General features: G+C 40.6%; 1 long non-coding RNA gene across 1 annotated transcript in view; it reads left to right on the top strand.

Annotated features, from left to right (window-relative positions):
• Positions 1–252: 252 nt before the first annotated feature.
• Positions 253–21,617, top strand: part of LOC147370045 (uncharacterized) — a 65,440-nt gene continuing 44,075 nt past the window's right edge. The window contains exon 1 of the long non-coding RNA XR_015168350.1: positions 253–390. This is a non-coding gene — a long non-coding RNA (uncharacterized LOC147370045). The remainder of the gene's footprint in view (positions 391–21,617) is intronic.

A 21,617-nucleotide genomic window follows, 5' to 3' on the forward strand; every position in this document is an offset into this window, starting at 1 on the left:
TACTTACGCGGGAAACTGAATGAATACGACTGTTCCTTCCAGAATGCTGGAACAAAGAATGAAGGAATGAGATTGAGAAACATTCTGAAGAACCCTGGAGTACACTCACTGCCTTCGGTTTCTTTGGAAACACAGCTATGGTAAAGGGCAGGAGCAAGTTGGGACTTTGGCAAGAATTTTAAGATAAATTTATGAAACTTATCACTCCACGTGAAGTGAAAAATAGGATGAATTTTGAAGGTGAACCAACAGCAAAGAAGGAAAATAATTACGAATGTGTAGAAATGTATCATCTCCTAGTGCCAGAAATCCTTAAAGATAAACTTTGAATTAGCTTCTTATTTTGTTTGAATATGTAATCACCTCTATTCAAGCTTGGAACTTTTCAAGGTAAGGAGTGGGGTTGGGAAGAAAGAGTTTTAACTTTATTTGAAATGCATTTCAGTTTATTGGGTAAATATTTATCCTAAGATGTCTACATTCTCCCGAGGGGAAGGATATGACTAATTTTGATACAACGGACTAGGATGTGTCCCATAAACAGGGCACTGCAGAAGTTCCAGTAAGGGAGTTCCCAAATCGAGAGGAACCCCCCGACCACCAGCACATAAATACATACGCTCATTCACTTGGTTCTCCTGCTCTAACTTTCTGTGTCTTCTTCCCCAACCTGTTTCTTCTTCCTGTGCCAGTTTTATTGTGTCAACATTTGCTGTATAGTTTTGCATTTGTATACACCCTTTTTATGGAGAAGGAAATGGCAACCCACTCCAGTGTTCTTGCCTCGAGAAATCCCAGGGACAGGGGAGCCTGGTGGGCTGCCGTCTCTGGGGTTACACAGAGTCGGATATGACTGAAGTGACTTAGCAGCAGCAGCAGCACACCCTTCTTATATTATGATTGTATAATAAGAATAGAATTGATGCTTTTGAACTGCGGTGTTGGAGAAGACTCTTGAGAGTCCCTTGGACTGCAAGGAGATCCAACCAGTCCATCCTAAAGAACATCAGTCCTGGGTGTTCATTGGAAGGACTGATGTTGAAGCTGAAACTCCAACACTTTGTTCCCCTGATGTGAAGAACTGACTCATTGGAAAAGACCCTGATGCTGGGAAAGATTGAAGGCGGGAGGAGAAGGGGACGACAGAGGATGAGATGGTTGGATGGCATCACTGACCCAATGGACATGGGTTTGGGTGGACTCCGGGAGTTGGTGATGGACAGGGAGGCCTGGGGTGCTGCGGTTCATGGGGTCAAAAAGAGTTGGACACGACTGAGCGACTTTCACTTCACTTCACTACTGTGTGTCTGATGCTTTTCGAAATACATTCTCATTTCCTCCTCAGCTTATTTTGCAAATGAGGAAACTACCTAAAATAACTCACTTAAATCAGTAGAAGGATTGGGGTTCCTCTAGACAGACTGACTCCAGGTGAGTGCGGTTCCAGTGCTGTTTCAACCCATGCGGCTCCTAGAATTGCCCTGAGTGTAAAGAGTTGAGTGTCCCCTCTACCCTCAACCATGCTGGATTAAACCCAAGAAAGGGGCCACAGAGGCTGAGAAAGACAGCCTCCAGGGAAGACATTAAAGTAAAAAGAGGGTCAAGGAGCTGAGAAGGGCAGTTATAGTCCAGAGAGGCTGGGTGGGGAGAGCCTGTTTATACTCTGCTTCCCTGGCACAGCTCCCACTGTTGGTACACAGACTGCCTGCCAGGCTTGCCCATCAGCTCCTACCACCTCGTGCCACTCTGTGCCCCTCTAACCTGTGTCTGTGGGCTTCCCTGGTGGCTCAGACGGTAAAGCGTCTGCCTGCAATGTGGCAGACCCGGGTTCGATCCCTGGGTCAGGAAGATCCCCTGGAGAAGGCAGTGGCACCCCACTCCAGCACTCTTGCCTGGAAAATCCCATGGATGGAGGAGCCTGGCAGGTTATAGTCCTTGGGGTTGCAAAGAGTCGGACACGACTGAGCAGCTTTACTTTCTTTTACTTTTCACCTTTGTCTATTCTGAAGGCCAACGGGCAGCTGAGAGACAGGTAAGGAAGAATATTCCCAAATGGAACACAAGTTTCCCTTCATTAATTTTTTTTTCCAATAAAAGGATTTCTGAACACCCGGACTAGGTATGGGATGAGGTGTGCAAAACTGAACCTCCTCCTTCAAATACAATAGAAGGTGCACAGGTCTGAGAGGGCGTTTCCTTGTCTCAGTCCCAGGTCTTACATTAACTTTGCTGGTTTCTTTATTTCCTTGTGTGAAAGGAGGGAATGGGGTTAAAAGTTCTAGCTGCTGCTACTGCTACTAAGTCGCTTCAGTCGTGGCCGACTCTGTTCGACCCCATAGACGGCAGCCCACCAGGCTCCCCCGTCCCTGGGATTCTCCAGGCAAGAATTCTGGAGTGGGTCGCCATTTCCTTCTCCAATGCATGAAAATGAAAAGTGAAAGTGAAGTCAATCAGTCGTGTCCAACTCTTAGCGACCCCATGGACCGCAGCCTACCAGGCTCCTCCGTCCATGGGATTTTTCCAGGCAAGAGTACTGGAGTGGGGTGCCATTGCCTTCTCCAAAGTTCTAGAGTCCCCACCAATTCTGAACAAAAAGTCTGGTGATAAGGGGCTAATAGTCTGTCTGAGCAGACATGAGAAATGCATGTAAACAGTTAAATATAGGGAAGAGCCGACATCTGTTGAAAGAAATAACAATAGAGGCTGCCCATGTGGATGTGGAAATTGACTGGAGTGGAAGTTGCTTCCTGACATGGTGGTTACTCATCAAACTGTATATCTAAGGTGTGCATTAAAAATAAAGTACACTCAAAAATAAAGCAAAGCAAAAAAACATATAATGATACATAAGGGCTAAAAGTTTTCGAGAGGTGCTACATTAGGAAGCTGGTCTAAGCCCAGTAACCGAGGCTGGTTTATATGTGTAAACTGTTATTTTGCTTCCTTAAATATTTTTGTTTCATGAAATACGTTTGAGATTTTTTGATTTTTCTTTTTCCTTTTAAAAGTCTTTTAAAAATTGCATCACATTTTTCTTTGTCCTTCCTTTTTTCTTTTTTTTAAAATTAGCTGCTGCCATTTCTTCAAATGACCCTTCTTAGTTTCTCTCTTTTTTAAAATCTGGCAGTGACTGTGTGAAGCTTACACATCTAGACAGTTCTTGGCACATAGTTAACACTTCATAAATATTAGTTACACAGAACCGTTGAGTTTATTTCACTATTTGTGCTTCAGCATGCTACATGTTTTTCTGTTTAATCAATTAAAACTCCATCTACTTTTTTTATCCTTTTTGTATAGAGATATGTTAGTATACTTTTGAGTATTCATTAAAAATTTTCCTTGGTTCTTTCTTATTTAAAATTCTTGTCTTTGTTAAAAATCTTGAACGGTTATTTTACTGCCTCCTGTCACCCTGGTGGTCAGCTAATTTATCCAGGGATGCAGAGAGCAAATTAAGAGTGATGGGGCTTGAAACGGACTCTTTTGTTATATCCTGTCGAAAAGTTAAGAGTGATTGGCCATGAATGATCTGCTGTGTTAGGTGACACCAGTATTAGAATGTAATATAATCAAAATGCATTACACTAAAATGTCCTGCATTAAACAAGATGGAAAGATTGAAGGAAGGGGAAGAGACATAAGAAGTTGGAATAATGCTCATCTTAAAATATGAAATATTTGGACTTCCCTAATTGTCCAGCAGCTAAGACTCCGTGCTCCCAGTGCAGGGGGCCTAGGTTCGATCCCTAGTAAGGAAATTATTCATAGATCCCACATGCTGTAACTTAAGAGTTCTCATGCCCCAACCGAGACCTGGCATAGTCAAATAAATAAATGTTTTTAAAACATGAAGTATTAAGTTTGTTAAGAAATGTAAGATAAGGGAGGGCTGATCATTTTCTGCATTGCTGTGATGTCCCTTCCGTTCTATACTATCCCAATGTCATTGACATAGTTGACCAATCACGGTTTTGCTTGTTTGAATTCATTTTGGGCCATTCTGATTTAGTGTTGATTATTTTTGGCATTCTTTTTCTCCTCAGTCCCCTAAATTCTTAAAAGTTCATTCTCAGTGTTGCTTACTTCCAAATTTGAAAGGCAGACTGACCCTAGCGAGTGAGGGTAAGAACAGAAACTGAAGCAGTGGTCTGCTGTGCTGTGCTTAGTCGCTCAGTCACGTCTGACTTTTTGCGACCTCATGGACTCCTGCCAGGCTCCTCTGTCCAGGGGATTCTCCAGGCAAGAATAGGAGTGGGTTGCCACGCCCTTCTCCAGTGGGTTGCTCTGCCCTCCTCCAGGGGATCTTCCCAGTCCAGGGATTGAACCCAGGTCTTCCACATTACTGGCGGATTCTTTACCATCTGAGCCACCAGGGAAGCCCAAGAATACTGGAGTGGGTAGCCTATCCCTTCTCCAGGGGATCTTCCTGACCTAGGAGTTGAACTGGGTTCTCCTGCACTGCATGCAGATTTTTTTTTTTTACCTGCTGAGCTACCAGGGAAGCCCAAAACAGTGGCATAGGTATGAGGAATTGGGATGTGGCAGAAAAAACTGAGGTGGGCAGGGTGGACCGTGGTTTGGTCCTGGAAGGCAGTGCCTGACTTCCCATTCTCCAGCAGGTAAAGGTAGGCTGGATCCATTTCCTTAGGCAGGCAAGAACGAGGAGGATTGAGGCTCAGTAACTTATAACCCTGGCTTCCAGGAGAGCTAACTCCAAGCTGCCCAAAGGGCAAAGTGGTTTAATTTGTACTGGTTTTGATAATTAGGGGTATTTAACCTAAGAGTGTTGACAGAGCACAAATAGGCAATGGTAGTAGCAGTGTCTCTGAGAAGGCAATGGCACCCCACTCCAGTACTCTTGCCTGGAGAATCCCAGTGGGCAGGAGCCTGGTAGGCTGCAGTCCATGGGGTCGCTAAGAGTCGGACACGACTGAGCGACTTCACTTTCACGTTTCACTTTCATGCATTGGAGAAAGCAATGGCAACCCACTCCAGTGTTTTTGCCTGGAGGATCCCAGAGATGGGGGAGCCTGGTGGGCTGCCGTCTATGGGGTCGCACAGAGTCGGACAGGACTGAAGCGACTTAGCAGCAGCAGCAGCAGTCAGATCAGATCAGATCAGATCACTCACTCAGTCGTGTCCGACTCTTTGCGACCCCATGAATCGCAGCACACCAGGCCTCCCTGTCCATCACCAACTCCCGGAGTTCACTCAGACTCACGTCCATCGAGTCAGTGATGCCATCCATCCATCTCATCCTCTGTCATCCCCTTCTCCTCTTGCCCCCAATCCCTCCCAGCATCAGAGTCTTTTCCAATGAGTCAACTCTTCACATGAGGTGGCCAAAGTACTGGAGTTTCAGCTTTAGCATCATTCCTTCCAAAGTAATCCCAGGGCTGATCTCCTTCAGAATGGACTGGTTGGATCTCCTTGCAGTCCAAGGGACTCTCAAGAGTCTTCTCCAACACCACAGTTCAAAAGCATCAATTCTAGGGCCCTCAGCCTTCTTCACAGTCCAACTCTCACATCCATACATGACCACAGGAAAAACCATAGCCTTGACTAGACGAACCTTTGTTGGCAAAGTAATGTCTCTGCTTTTGAATATGCTATCTAGGTCAGTCATAAGTTTCCTTCCAAGGAGTCAGCGTCTTTTAATTTTATGGCTGCAGTCACCATCTGTAGTGATTTTGGAGCCCAGAAAAATAAAGTCTGACACTGTTTCCACTGTTTCCCCATCTATTTCCCATGAAGTGGTGGGACCAGATGCCATGATCTTCGTTTTCTGAATGTTGAGCTTTAAGCCAATGTTTTTCACTCTCCACTTTCACCTTCATCAAGAGGCTTTTGAGTTCCTCTTCACTTTCTGCCATAAGGGTGATGTCATCTGTATATCTGAGATTATTGATATTTCTCCCGGCAATCTTGATTCCAGCTTGTGTTTCTTCCAGTCCAGCGTTTCTCATGATGTACTCTGCATATAAGTTAAATAAGCAGGGTGACAATATACAGCCTTGACGGACTCCTTTTCCTATTTGGAACCAGTCTGTTGTTCCATGTCCAGTTCTAACTGTTGCTTCCTGACCTGTATACAGATTTCTCAAGAGGCAGATCAGGTGGTCTGGTATTCCCATCTCTTTCAGAATTTTCCACAGTTTATTGTGATCCACACAGTCAAAGGCTTTGGCATAGTCAATAAAGCATAAATAGATGCTTTTCTGGAACTCTCTTGCTTTTTGCATGAGCAGCAGCAGTAGCGGTGTCTAAAGTCATGGGAATAAAGGGATGGGATTAGAAAACTTTATAAAGAAGATAAACATGTTGCCAGTGTTCTTTGTACAATATCATTTCAAATTCTGGATTATTTATAGTATAGTTTGATGGGAGGCCAGATTAGATTCTAAGCCTCAAGATTAATGAATTCCCAAATGGACATTAACACCAAGTTCTCTCAAATGAAGAGAAACAGAGCATCACTTACATTTTTAAAGAATCCTAGACTATTAAAATCTAAATGCCAATGTCAGATTACAAAACTGCAATATATTATAAATGTTTACATTAAATTCGTTAGACTCCTGTTAACATGGTTACAAAGTACAGTGCCTGGATATGTAATGGAATTTGAGGATAACACTAGAAATCCAAATTTATGGTTTCCCCCTAGCCAATTGCTTGCTCTTTTCCCACTGCCAATCTTACAAAATTTCTGAATAATTAATATTTAAAATTTTCCAAATAGATGTGATAGAAGTTATTTTTATAGAATTGTACAATATTTAGAACCAAAACGTTCTCAAAAGTTATCTCTTTGAAATAGAAAAATTGAGGAAGAGAAGAATTGAATGAAGGTTAGAGTCACAGAAAAGACAGAGAAAATATTTTTAAAAAGCTACTCAGAATTCCTAGATCCTCCACATTTAAAAATTTTATCACCAAAGTGGAGAATTTTAACAGTATCACAGTTTGTTATAGGCATGAATAAAATAACAATGTTTGGTTAGCAATGCTGAATTGAAATAGAGTTACAAATTGCTATAAAGTCTTACTACACTCGAAGGAAGAAAAGTTACAAGAGAATTAAAATAATTTTTTAAAACAAAGTAGGGATGAATGGTATATTACACCCCCAATATTAAAAAGTACTAATCTGAGGTTAAAATATTTTTTCTCCTTAATAGGTTTCATTTTGAGTATCTGATTGTCATGTTGACCTTGGGTGGGAAGTAATTAGACACGCAAGACTGAGCAACTGGATGGTTCAGCCTTCTTGCATCTGTGACTTGCTTCCTGGAAGGAACACTGGAACAGATGTCAAACTACAGTCAGGGTGAGCAATTAAAATCAAGTAATCTTAGGGCACCCTGGACTAAGATTTATAGAGTTTGGATCCTCTCTTTCCCGTGGGCCTGTTTTCCGAAAAATGGGTATGAAGGATGAAATGGAAAATAACCTAGAAGGAATCTCTGAACTCTGGTGGTCCTGAGGTTAAGTTTACTATAAACCCTAAGATCCCATGCTTACTCACTTTTAATGGACCTGTCCTCACATTTAATTTGTAAAGCAGTTTCTGGCCTGAAGGGACTGACTGTATCTCAGATAGACTCTGACCATGCAAAAGATATCAGTTCCACCTCCTTCTCTCTTAAAGAGGAATGAGCTTTCATTATTATCTCTTTTTTGTGTGTGTTTCTAGTTTACTAAGCCTTAAGTTAATTTTACTTAACAGTTATTTTATTGTGGTTAGGAGCACTGGAAACATTTAAAATGACATTTGGTTTGTTAAAACCCCACAAAGCTAGCAGATGGTTGAGGGAAGCAGCACTCAGGATGCCACTTGATCCTTAATTCAAGACCATACTGGATGCTGCATCTGGAAGAAGAGCTGTGCCAAGAACATTGCTGTCGAATGAGAGACTCTGTTATTCATAAATATTTAGGAAAAATCAGAAGCAAGTGTTCATGAGCATAGTTCATTTCAGGTCAGTTCAGTCGCTCAGTCGTGTCCGACTCTTTGCCACCCATGGACTGCAGCACGCCAGGCCTCCCTGTCCATCACCAGTTCCCAGAGTTTACTTAAACTCATGTCCACTGAGTCAGTGATGCCATCCAGCCATCTCATCCTCTGTCGTCCCCTTCTCCTCCTGCCTTCAATTTTCCCAGCATCAGGGTCTTTTCTAATGAGTCAGTTCTTTGCATCAGGTGGCCAAAGTATTGGAGCTTCAGGTTCAGCATCAGTCCTTCCAATGAATATTCCGGACTGATTTCATTTTGGATGGACAGGTTGGATCTCCTTATACTCCAGGGGACACTCAAGAGTCTTCTCCAGCACCACAGTTCAAAAGCATCAATTCTTTGGTGCTCAGCTTTCTTTATAATCCAACTCTCACATCCATACATGACTACTGGAAAAACCATAGCCTTTACTATATGAACCTGTGTTGGCAAAGTAATATCTCTGCTTTTTAATATGCTCTCTAGGTTGGTCTAGCTTGGTATATGAAATGAAACAGATATCCCATTGGAGGAGGATTCTGCAAACACTTCTAAATCTGTAGTATTTGGCCCTGATGGTAAAAAAAAAAAAAAAATCTGCCTGCAATGCAGGAGACCTGGGTTCAATCCCTGGGTTGAGAAGTTCCCCTGGAGAAGGGCATGGCAACCCACTCCAGTCTTCTTCACTGGAGAATTCCGTGGACAGAGGAGCCTGAGGTATACAGTCCATGGGGTCTCAAAAGAGTCAGACACAACTGAGCGACTAAGCGTAGCACAGTATTTATTCATGTAACATTTTAATAAACCTATGGAGAATAGGCTTTTATAATGTAAATTTTATAGCTCTGTTGCTTTATTTTATTCATTCTGTGTACAAATGGAACTTTTCATGTGTAATAGTCCCTGAAATAGTCATTATGTGTGTAAACCCCTCACACCAAATGTAGACTCTCCAAGTTTTTGTCTTTAAATATTTCCCCAATGCTTACAATATTAAAAAGCTTAGTATAATTAATTGGTAGCATGTATAATTGTGATATCTGGCATCTGGTGACTTTTCCTGTTATTCTTTTTGTTCTTTTATTATAACCACTTCATTTGTGAAATTTTTTATGCTTCCTGCTTAATACTTGCTAAGAATTATTTTTTCCCCCAGTGAGGTAAAGAAAGAGGCTTCAAAGCAATGTTAAATACAGGTGACAGCGTTTCCTAATTAGTTTTATGAGCGCAGAAATAAATCACTTAAAAATTCATGAGCTCCTTTGACCTCATTTTTTTCATCTTAAGGAATGTAAACTTTCTGGAGTAAGGATTCTCTCTATACGTTTTTGTGTTTTAACCCATGTAGTTAGCATATTGTTGCAAGATCTAAAGACCCATGTCTAGATGCCAAATTAGACTTCAGGAGACCCTGAACGACACTGAATGGTCAGGAAATAGGAAGTCATCCACTCCTGAGGTCGGTCCCCAGTTTGAGGACCGGCCTGTGAGGATGTTCTAAGATGGAAGAGACTTGCAGCTGGAGAGGAAATGCATTTTTACTGAGCATCGGTGCTCAGTGGCAGACCTGCTGACTCCTGACCTGTAATGTGTCAGCCTTGTGTGGAAATGACCAGAAAGAAAAAGAACCTTAATTTAAGCCATTTTCATATATGTGCATTGATTGGCTTATAGTTTTATTCTCATCATCAAATATTTCCTTTCAGAACTCCTTAGAAGAAATTTTGGGTACATGAGTGGTTTTGGATTCTCTAATAATCCTTTCCTTCAGGATTTCAAGTTTTAGATCTATGCTTGGGGTGGGAAAGTAAATGTTGCCCAAATCAAATAAACTGTGGAAAATTCTGAAAGAGATGGGAATACCAGATTACCTGACCTGCCTCTTGAGAAACCTGTATGCAGGTCAGGAAGCAACAGTTAGAACTGGACATGGAAAAACAGACTGGTTCCAAATAGGAAAAGGAGTCCGTCAAGGCTCCTTTTGTCACCCTGCTTATTTAATTATATGCAGAGTACATCATGAGAAACGCTGGGCTGGAAGAAGCACAAGCTGGAATCAAGATTGCCGGGAGAAATATCAATCACCTCAGATATGCAGATGACACCACCCTTATGGCAGAAAGTGAAGAGGAACTAAAGAGCCTCTTGATGAAGGTGGAAGAGGAGAGTGAAAAAGTTGGCTTAAAGCTCAACATTCAGAAAACGAAGATCATGGCATCCGGTCCCATCACTTCATGGGAAATAGATGGGGAAACAGTGGAAACAGTGGCTGACTTTATTTTTCTGGGCTCCAAAATCACTGTAGATGGTGATTGCAGCCATAAAATTAAAAAATGCTTACTCCTTGGAAGGAAAGTTATGACCAACCTAGATAGCATATTCAAAAGCAGAGACATTACTTTGCCAACAAACGTCCATCTAGTCAAGGCTATGGTTTTTCCAGTGGTCATGTATGGATGTGAAAATTGGACTGTGAAGAAAGTTGAATGCCAAAGAATTGATACATTTGAACTGTGGTGTTGGAGAAGACTCTTGAGAGTCCCTTGGACTACAAGGAGATCCAACCAGATCCAACCAGACTGATTCTGAAGGAGATCAGTCCTGGGTGTTTTTTGGAAGGAATGATGCTAAAGCTGAAACTCCAGTACTTTGGCCACCTCATGTGAAGAGTTAACTCATTGGAAAAGGCTCTGATGCTGGGAGGGATTGGGGGCAGGAGGAGAAGGGGATGACAGAGGATGAGATGGTTGGATGGCATCACCAACTCGATGAACGTGGGTTTGGGTGAACTCTGGGACTTGGTGATGGACAGAGAGGCCTGGCCTGCTGTGATTCATGGGTCGCAAAGAGTGGGACACGATGAGCGACTAAACTGATCTGAACTGAGGGATTTAAAATAATGACACAGAATTTTGTTTAAAGTTATTTTAAGTCTATCCCAATAGATATTTATTTTTACTTGAAAACCTGGTACTCTTCATACTTTCCCATAAATTAAAATAACTTTTAAGCTGTTTGTATGTAGAATGAGAAATTTGCTTCCTAAACAAATAATGTCCCGTCTATATGTAGTGTTTTAACTTTCTGATATAAAGGACTAAGAAGGAATGGGTGTCTAGGATACTCTCAGGTTTTTTTTTTTTTTTTTTTAATTTTGAGAGGAAAAAAACCTCTGAGGGCCCTGAGGGTTGCTCATGCTCTCTCTAGAGAACGTATTTGAGATGCACCAGCGATTGCTTTTGGAGAAGACAATGGCACCCCACTCCAGTACTCTTGGCTGGAAAATCCCACGGATGGAGGAGCCTGGTGGGCTGCAGTCCATGTGGTCGCGAAGAGTCGGACACGACTGAGCGACTTCACCTTCACTTTTCACTTTCATGCATTGGAGAAGGAAATGGCAACCCACTCCAGCGTTCTTGCCTGGAGAATCCCAGGGATGGGGGAGCCTGGTGGGCTGCCGTCTATGGGGTCGCAGAGTCGGACACGACTGAAGCGACTTAGCAGCAGCAGCAGCGATTGCTTTACCTCTTACATTCCATTTAAAGAGTCAGCCTCAAACCTTTTTCCTCAGGTAATGGGGTTAGCACTCTGTTGGGACTGCAATCCTTGAGGATACAAATTTGTTTCTAAATGTTCTAGCTAGTAATCCTATGCTCCTGGACAAGTTTTACCGTGTAACTGACACTCTTGGAATGGAAAACAGACCTCGGACCTCTTTCTGTCAGCCTGATTAGAAACTCCAAAGGCTTCGGCCAGAAGTATTCTGTCTTGAAATACTTCAGCTGCTCCTCGTCTTTTTTATTTGATGTTGGTGTCATTGAGGGAACGTGATGGTACCTGAATTTAAGAGTACAGTAATGGTGCTTTCCTAAGCCAGTCAACAGTACATGAAAAATTCTCCTTTTAATGTCCTTAATTTTTTTTTTACTACTTTTAAAATAAAAATATGCTAAGAGATATTTTCAGTTTAAGTGTATCCCTTGATAATTAAAAATGTTCTGAGGCAATTTGTTTGGTTGGAATTCATTACAAAAGGCGTGAAGGTCAAGAATCAGTCTGTTCTTTTCTTTTCTGTCTTCTTTCAACAAGCCAGCTGTTAATCCCTGGAATGATGATATAGGCGGGTTGAAACATTATGAGCCTTAGAAAATAAAAACAGATAAAATATTAGTAAACTTGTTTTCTGGCACCGTCCTGATCATATTCTATTACTCTTATTCTCTTATTTTAAATTATATCCTAATATCAATAATGAGCAGTTTGAATAAATATTACTAATTTTAGAAAATGTCTATGAATTTGAAACATCCCGAGTCTGTTTTTGTGAAGCACACTTTTCTATAGCTAGGATTTAATGGAATGTAAAATATAGATTACATATCTTTTGAAGGTCACTATGAGTTTAATATCAAAACTGCTCAAAGTACACTGAATAATTTAGAAAAACTTCTCAGTTTTTTTTCCTAAAATGTTATATTTATTGCCCTTCTTGGATGTATTTTACTGACTCTACATTTACCTTGTCTTGATGATGTCTGGTCATAACTTTGAATGCCGGTTGTGTCTGTGCTGTGGAAACCACAGAGTGCAGCCTAGAGAACACTGATCTCAGCACTGGAGCTCTGATTTACTATCCACTCTTTGACTGTCTGCTGCTGCTGCTGCTAAGTCACTTCAGTCGTGTCCGACTCTGTGCGACCCCATAGACGGCAGCCCACCAGGCTCCCCCGTCCCTGGGATTCTCCAAGCAAGAACATTGGAGTGGGTTGCCATTTCCTTCTCCAGTGCATGAAGGTGAAAAGTGAAAGTGAAGTCGCTCTGTCGTGTCCGACTCTTAGCAACCCCATGGACTGCAGCCTACCAGGCTCCTCCGTCCATGGGATTTTCCAGGCAAGAGTACTGGAGTAGAGTGCCATTGCCTTCTCCACTCTGACTGTCTAGGGTAAGTTAATACTCAGCCTTTCTGAGCCTCAGTTTTCTCATCTGTGAAATGGGGCTAGAAATATCCTTCTTACGGTGGTGGTGAGGATTCCATGAGATTAAATCGTGTCTAATGATGTCTGGCATATGGAAAGCTCTCAGTAAGTTCAGTTCCCTAGTTCATGGTGGATGAAAATAAAAATGCATATGGTTGGGTTTGGGCTTCAGCTGTGACCTCAGCTGTTGACTGTTGTTCATGTCTTTGTTTGCTTTTTACTTTAAAAAAAAAGTGATTGAAGCTATGTAATTTCCAACGTAGATATGACTTTCACCCTAGGCTTAAAACATGTATGAGTAAATCAACTGCATTTACAGATAATAAACTCTTACCTCATAGAGTTATTTTAGAGACTCCAAGATATACAACAGTTCAGAGACCATAGCACATGCTATGTTTTTACTAAAGGAAAGATCTTTGTGATAGAGGTTGGGTACTCCAAACTTGGCTAAAAGTCATGTGTACAAAGCATTTTCCAGGTATTCCAATTTAGGTTGATCCTTATGTATTTCATTAGAAAAAACTAAGCTTTAAATGATTACTATTAATAATCAAATTAGCTGGACTTAGAAAATATATTTGAGAATATATTCATATAAACAGCTGCTCCTTTTGGATCTTTACTATGTAGTATTTAAAAAGCAAAAAAATAGCGGTTAAGAGTTTTTAGGTTTTAGAAAATTGTACTTGTGAGAAATAATTCTGAATATACCATATCTTTTATTCAAATGTAGACAGATTGTTCATGTACATTTTACCTTTAGAAATCTCAGAATCCAGAGAAGAGTAATTAGTCCTTCTTTCTGGGCTCTGGCATTGTACCAGCTCAATATTCTGCAATATGTATAGATTTCTTTTTATATATCTAGCAATATATATAAATTTCTTTCAGTCTACTCGATCAATACTTCTGTGTGTAATCAGAGCTTATATCTGCTGGCATGCGGTGGTGTGACTGTCATAGTTCTGTGGCTGGCTTTCTTCTGATTGATCAGTACCTATGTAGTAGCTGTTGTACAATGTTTTGAATATTACTCCTGCCCAGAACTATTTATACCTACATCCCTGTTTTCTCATGTAAGACTAACATAATCTTGTTCTGCATTCTTTCTTCATCTTTTACTCCAGGAAGGTTGAAGTCACCAGAGTGAGAGGGTTTTTAGCTTTTGGCTAGATCTTTCTGTTGAAGAGCTGCAGTATCTGCTGGCTTATGGCTTAATTTGTCACTGTACTGAACTTCAGGACCTTATACAGGGTATGGCATGCCAGCTCTGAAATGTGTTATTAGGCCACCTTCGTCATGGTTTATTGACTTTTTCAGAGTATTTTTAGATACAGACTCATAACTACTCATCTGTCCTTCTCCATGACTCGCCTATTACCGGAAATTCCTCTGATGAGAAGACACGTTGGAAAGTCCATCATTAAGCTTGAGTGGCAGAGGTCTTTGTAGGGGATTTGCTAATGCTAGAAATCAGGTTCACGTCATAAGGAACGTTTAAATCATCTTAGGTCACATCCTAACTGGTCATTTGATACCATCAAATGCCAAGGTCGCTAAGATTGTGGCCCAGTCTACTGCCCCTGTTGTCTATTTTACTGAATGATATTCTCCTTCTGTTAATTAAGAATATTGTAGTACATGGCAACTTAAGGATTTTTGCTTTGAAAAAGATGGAGGCTGAGGCTAAAAGAGTCTCACAGATTTAATAGGAATGGTGCTTTTAACAGAGCTTCCCAGGTGGGCTAGTGGTAAAGGACCCATCTGCCAATGCAGGAGACGTAAGAGGCACAGGTTCGATCTCTGGGTCAGGAAGATCCTGTGGAGGAGGGCATGGCAACCCACTCCAGTATTTTTGACTGGAGAATCTCATGGACAGAGGAGCCTGATGGACTATTCTTTATGACCAACTATAGTCCATAGGGTCGAAAAGAGCTGTACACGACTGAGCGACTGAACTGAACTGAACTGATAGTCCATAGGCTTGCAAAGAGTCGGACACAACTGAAGTAACTTAGCAGGCAGGCAGGTGCTTTTAACTGATTAGATCTCTGACTCTGACGTTTTGGTAGTCTGAGAGGGTTTGCAAAGTAACTCAGATGCAAGTAACTCTCTTGATTTATAGTTTAGAGAAAGTTCAGCACAGGTAACTTACTAGCGCAGGGATGGATAAGTTTCAACTTCCATGTCAGATATAATCAGTTGGGATTTGGACTTTTGGAAGCGATAGGCTTGATATTCTTCAATTTGTCAAGGTCACATAACTGATCTGTGGTAGAGTCTGGACTGAAATCTAGTTCTTTGGTTTCTAATCTCGTTTTCATTTCTCCTAGTCATTTTATTATAAACCTCATGAAAACCTTTATATTGAATACATTTTTATAACCTTGTAATCCATTGTGTAGGCATGAAAAGTTAAGACTCTGACATTTTTATTATATGCAAAGAGAGTGAAAATTATCTTGTTAAAAATATCATGGTTATTATTCAATTTGGAAAATGCAGAATTAATGTGAGAAAGAAAAATACAGTTTCATATGCACATCTTTTTAAGCATGACCCTTCATTATTAAGCTCTTTTTTTTTTTTTTTTTACAAAGTGTGCCATCAGCTTTTTAAAGGACACATTTCAACAAGGATTAAATTTTGGGGGAATTAGCTGAATTATTTATAAGTACAGGCATACCTCAGAGATACTGCGGATTCAGTTCCAGACCACCACAGTAAAGTGACTATCACAATGAAGGGAGTCACACAATCTTTTTTGTTTCCCAGTACAGAAACAGATGTTTATATTTCACTGTAGTCTATTAAGTGTGCAATAGCATTATGTCTTTAAAAAGTACATACTTAATTAAAAAAATACTTTATTGCTAAAATATGGTAACTGTTATCTGAGTCTTCAATGAGTCTTGATCTTTTTGCAATGGTAACTTAAAGATCACTGATTGAGTGAAGAAAGTCAGAAAGAGAAAACAAATGTTTATTAATGCATACCTGTAGAATGCAGAAAAACGGTACTGAGGAACCTATTTGCTGGGGAGGAATAGAGATACAGACATAGACAGCAGACTTGTAGGCACAGCCTGGAAAGGAGAGGATGGGATGAACTGAAGTGAGGAGCACCGAAACACACGTTACCATCTGTAAAATAGGTAGCTAGTGGGAATTTTCTTCATAACATAAGGAGCTCAGTCTGTTGCTCTGTGACAACCTAGAGGGGTAGGATGGGGTGGAGGTGGGAGCTAGGTTCAAGAAGGAGGGGACATGTATACCTATGGCTGATTCATGCTGATGTATGGCAGAAACCAACACAGCATTGTAAAGCAAGTATCCTCCAATTAAAAATAAATTTTAAACAATTGACAAGGACATCCATTTAAATTTGAATTAAAGTTTTAAAGACCCTTCTCACATCTTAAGTAATAATAAAAATATGAGTTTGATATGCTAAAGAAGATCACTGATCATAGATCATCATAACAAATACAATAATTAATAATGAAAAGCTTGAAATATTACAAGAATGATTGAAATGTGACACAGACACACAAAGTGAGCAAATGCTGTTGGAAAAATGGTGCCGATAGGTTTTGCTGGATACAGGGTTGCCACAAGCTTTCAATTTGTAAAAAATTATCTGCAAATCATGGTAAAACAAGGTAAGCCTATAATTGCCAAAGCATGCACACATATATGTGTGTGGATAGAAATATATTTATCAACACAGAAGAGAAATGTTCGTATTGTGATGATATGCATGATACAACTGTATTTCATACCATGTTTATCCCTGTTCATGTGGTTTGTGTGTCTCCCTGGATAACACTGTTGGCACACAGCAAATACCTAACGAAAATGATAACTCTTTTCCCATATCGTACTTCCCTTAAGTAGAAAAAATTTACTGCAGTGCTCACGTGGTAGAATTTTTAAAGTCTGTTAAGATGCTAAGTGAATTTCATGGCATTCCGCTACGGCATTTATCCTTCTTAAAATAGAACTAGTCTCTCTTCCTCACTGTCTCCCTCTCATGCACACTATACCTTCCTCCAGCCATTTCCCTTTCCTGAGACATGCTCTGTTTTCATCTTATCACTTTAGTAACCAGAGGTACCAAAGTCCTACATCCCATTGAAACCCAGGCTTTAAAGATTATCTGCAGCTGTTCCCTCTCTTTTGCGGTTCTCTGTAGCTTGAAAAATTGGGGAATGTCCAAATTAAACCATGATCACGACTTTCCAAACTTTTCTGTGTCCTGGCATTTGAGTTCTACTTTGTGTCTAGCCCTGTGTTAATTATTTCAGGGATATACAGTAATTCCTTTTGAACATGAATACTAAGATATTATTGGAGCTGCTAAGTCGCTTCAGTCGTGTCCAACTCTGTGTGACCCCATGGACTGCAGCCTACCAGGCTTCTCCGTCCGTGGGATTCTCCAGGCAAGAACACTGGAGTGGGGTGCCATTTCCTTCTCCAATTACTGGAGCTAGCATCCTCTTAAGGCAGGCTTGACACTAACCCTTGCTCACACCTAGGACAAGGTCAAGCTAATCCAGTGTATTTTCAGGGGCTTTCCTGTTCTCTTTGTTTCCAAATATTATCTCCATTTTCTTTATTCTTATATACTGCCCTTTATTCTATAATTATATGCCAGCTTTCTTGTACAAACCGGTTGGAGTGCTAAGTCATGGGAAACTCAATCACATGAAAGTGTGTAAGCCGCACAACTGGACATATAACCAACTCTAGACAGGCAGGAGGCAGAACAGGTACAGGACTAGGGGCGTAGGCTTTGCGTCAGTCAGTCCTGACGTGAAGCCTTTTCTTTGAGACACTGTGTCACTGAACAAGTTAAAGTTACATCACTTCACTTAGACCACTGTTTCCTCATCTGTACAATGGAGGTAATACTGTCCCATCAACTGTATTGTCAGATTAAAACAAAAGCCTATGAAAAAATTGAGCTACTTGCTGAGTTTTTAGTCAGTGAGAATATCAGTTAGTGTAACAACAAAATGGCAGCCCAGTGGACAACAGGAGGAGGCGGGAAGATGAAGAAAGGAGCAGGCGAGGACTCTGAAGGCAGATGTGACGGGATCGTGATGAGGCCTCTGAAGGCAGACGTGATGGGATCGTACCTTTACTCGAAGTCCTTCCTGTTCACCTGCTGTTAGCGGAGAGAGCCTAGCAGCTCTGCCTGTTATTACACCCTGCTGGCGCCTGCAGCTTCGCTTCCCATTATTGATAAACATTTTAGCTTGTTTTTCTTTGATGATATTATAAACAGGGACTCACCCTTGTCAAATTATTTATTAATTGACGGTTTCTTCCCTCAAGGACCTCTTGGGTAAAAATAATATGGACACACAGGAAATGAAGCACAGAGCTTGTTCTCGAAAGATTGTCAGGGCTACAGGCTGCTGGGGAAGGGAATGAACACATTGTGGAGGTCAAACCTTGTATGAATGACAACTCTTCTTTTCTTGATGTGGCCATTGAAATAAAATGGCATAAAAGTATGTTTGACATAAGGATTCAGATAGTTTAATCCTGGAACAGCTACTATAGAAGTCATAATTTTGTCAGATCTTGTTTGTGAGATTTTGGTTTCATAGAAAAGATTGTGTGTGTGTGTTTTTTTTTAATATTTGACTCATTTGCCATCAGTACTTGAAAGGCAGCTAGAGACTTGGCTTCTTCACATTCCAGTGAGTGGAGCCCAGAACTACCAAGGTAAAGGCTTCCTGCTCTGGTCCCTCAGAAACCCACATTTTCTGGCAGTAGTTTCTGCACTGAGCTATTTGTGATCATCTACTAAGCACTTACAATACAATGGCCAAAGTACAGTATTTGTATGTGTAGGTGTTCATGGGACCAAAATGAAGAGGTACTGGTATGTCCTTATTTTCGTGACAATTCTGATTCCATAGAGAAGAGAATCAAAGGCATATATAACTAATTTAATTACTGAATGTGTTTCACATTAAAGACTTCTTATTTTTGTTTTTGAAATTTTTGGTCAAAGATGGATTTGAAATTTATTCTCTAATTTCACATCGAGCATTTGGTTAAATAAAAGATTTTTTGAATATGTGGAAATTCTCCTGAGTTTAATCAACTTACTGATTCACTAGGCATGTGATGATTTTTAAAAAAGAGAAAAATCTCATTTCCATTCTGCATTATTTAGGCAATCTTTTCCCCTTCTTTTAGGAGCATTTGGCTTGAACCTGAGTTTAATAGAGTTTGCTATATCATAGAGTTACCGATGTCCTGCTATGTCCTGTGCTAAGTTTTAGAGGTATAATATTGAGTGAAACACAAAAAATCCCTGCTTGCATAGAGCTTATAGTCAGAAATTAAGCCCTGTTATTAAAATACTGCAATGAGACACTAAGTATTTTGGAGCAGTAAAGGGAAATGGGGAGGCTAGAAGCACAGGGAGGTTGCAGTTTGAGATGTGGAGGTCAGCGAAGACCTCGCAGAGAGGGTGACAGCTGAACAAAGATCTGCAGGTGAGCAAGAGAGGAAACCACTTGACTCCACGTGTGCGTGAAAGTCCCTCAGTCGTGTCCGACTCTTTGTGACCCCGTGGACTATACAGCCCATGGAATTCTCCAGGCCAGAATACTGGGGTGGGTAGCCTTTCCCTTCTCCAGGGGATCTTCCCAACCCAGGGATCGAACCTAGGTCTCCTGCATTGCAGGTGGATTCTTTACCAGCTGAGCCACCAGGGAAGCCCGCTTAGCTCCGTGCAGCGAGAATATTCTAGGCAGAGGAAGCAGCAAGTGCAGAGACCCTGAGTGTGACAGAACAGCAAGGGGCCAGCAAGTGTGGAGGCTAGCGGAGGAGAGTCTGGTTTTGTAGGGCCCTGCATGCCAGTGGAAGCGTGCTGGCTCTTTCTCTGGCCCAAATGAGAGGCTCTGGGGGGTGGTAGGCGGAGGAGTGCTATGGACTGCTTTAGCTTCAAAGGCTTACGTGATTGCTGTGTGTTGAGAACAGATTGCAAGGTGGCAAGGGCAAAAGCAGTGAGATGAGTTACGAGGCAATTACAGTAACCGGGCACCAGAAGATGGTATCCGTCTACTCACCGTGCATTTCCTGCTGTGGGTATTGTGTACAGACGTTAGGGCAAGAGGCCATTTTGGTTACTTTTCAGTCTGTATTTTTTTTCCCCCCTTGTGGTTCAGATCTTACATAGAAGGGAAGGAGAGAAATCAATGACTTCTTTTTTTTTTTTGGCCATTACTGGTAGTAATATAAATCTTGCATGTTTATGGTAACTGATCGTTTTCAAGCCATCCTTATGAGTCTTGTGCTCACTGTGGCCTGTTGAATGGAAGCCAGTTTCCAGGTGTATTAGACATGTCAGGGTCACCCAGCTGTCCCTTCTCTTTGGGGGTGTGCATGTTGACTTCAGTGAATATATACAAGCCAAGCAATGACCAGTAATCATCTATTCTAGCAGGATGGGACTCAGGTACACTTAATGAAATTCACTCTGCTGCTGCCTCGTTAAAGAGTATACCTGTCATTGGTGGTGGCTGGGTTGTCAAGCTAAATAAAGCTTTTTTGTTATTGGAAATGAATCTATAAGTTATTCAAAGGAGATTCTTTATCAATGAGAACACTGATTTTAATTTTCTCCTTTTAAGTGTATCTTTTCTTTTAATAGGATTCACATCTCTAAAGATGAAGTAGAAGTAAAAGTGTACTCAAACTGGAAGAATATCCCCCCAATGCAGGGGGAATTATTATGCCAAAAAATATTTAATTTTTGCTGACTAGCAATACTGGGTACAGTGTTTCCTTGTATATGTCAAAATACTTCAAGCGAAGATGGTTTTCTTATATGAAATTTAAATAATGAGGCTCATGACATTTTACTTTAACCCACATTGGATACAATTAAAATATTCAAGTTATATCAAAGAAAATGGCATATATAACTTTCCTGTAATTTAAATTTAAAATTTGTTTTAAGTGTTTCAGAGAAGATGGGAGATTGTAGAAATTGCTATATGTTACAATAGTTGAGAAAGCAGAGTGTGTATTTTGTATTCAGAAATATATCATGTACCAGCTGTTGTAAAATTTGAACGGAAAGAAAACTATATGGGCAAATATACCTTTGTAGTCAAAGGGAATAACATATCACTTGAATTGTGTTCTTGAATTACCATTTGTCTACAAGATTGAATTTTTGAATGTAACAGCAGTAAAATGCAAAAAAGGCAGGTTAATACAGCAATGTTTATGGAAAAAACTTAAGTGCTCAGGATAGGAATTTGAACTTATGGTTCACACAATAGTTCTCTGTTCCTTTCTAACAAATATGATTACTGAACAGATTAATAGTTTATGTTGAAAACCCTACTTTTTGAATGAGCTCTCAATCATAATATTCCCCATTAAAGATGTATTTATTTTTATTTTTTTCCGTTGAAATAGCAGTACGTGTAAAGTACAGTTGATGTTCTGGCTTTCAATCTGACAAGCTTTTGCAATATGTAGACTATGTGGCAGCATAGTGCTTTCAAAATATTCTTTTTAAACTTTTGGTCGGGAATGATTTCTAGGGCAGCTGAGGGATTGGTACCATGGGGAACATTTGAGACGCTTGTTTATTGTTATTAT

This window comes from Bos grunniens, chromosome 7 (assembly GCF_055505025.1).
Source record: "Bos grunniens cultivar Pamir isolate PY7600 chromosome 7, Bosgru_T2T1.0, whole genome shotgun sequence".
Classification (NCBI taxonomy): Eukaryota; Metazoa; Chordata; class Mammalia; order Artiodactyla; family Bovidae; genus Bos; species Bos grunniens.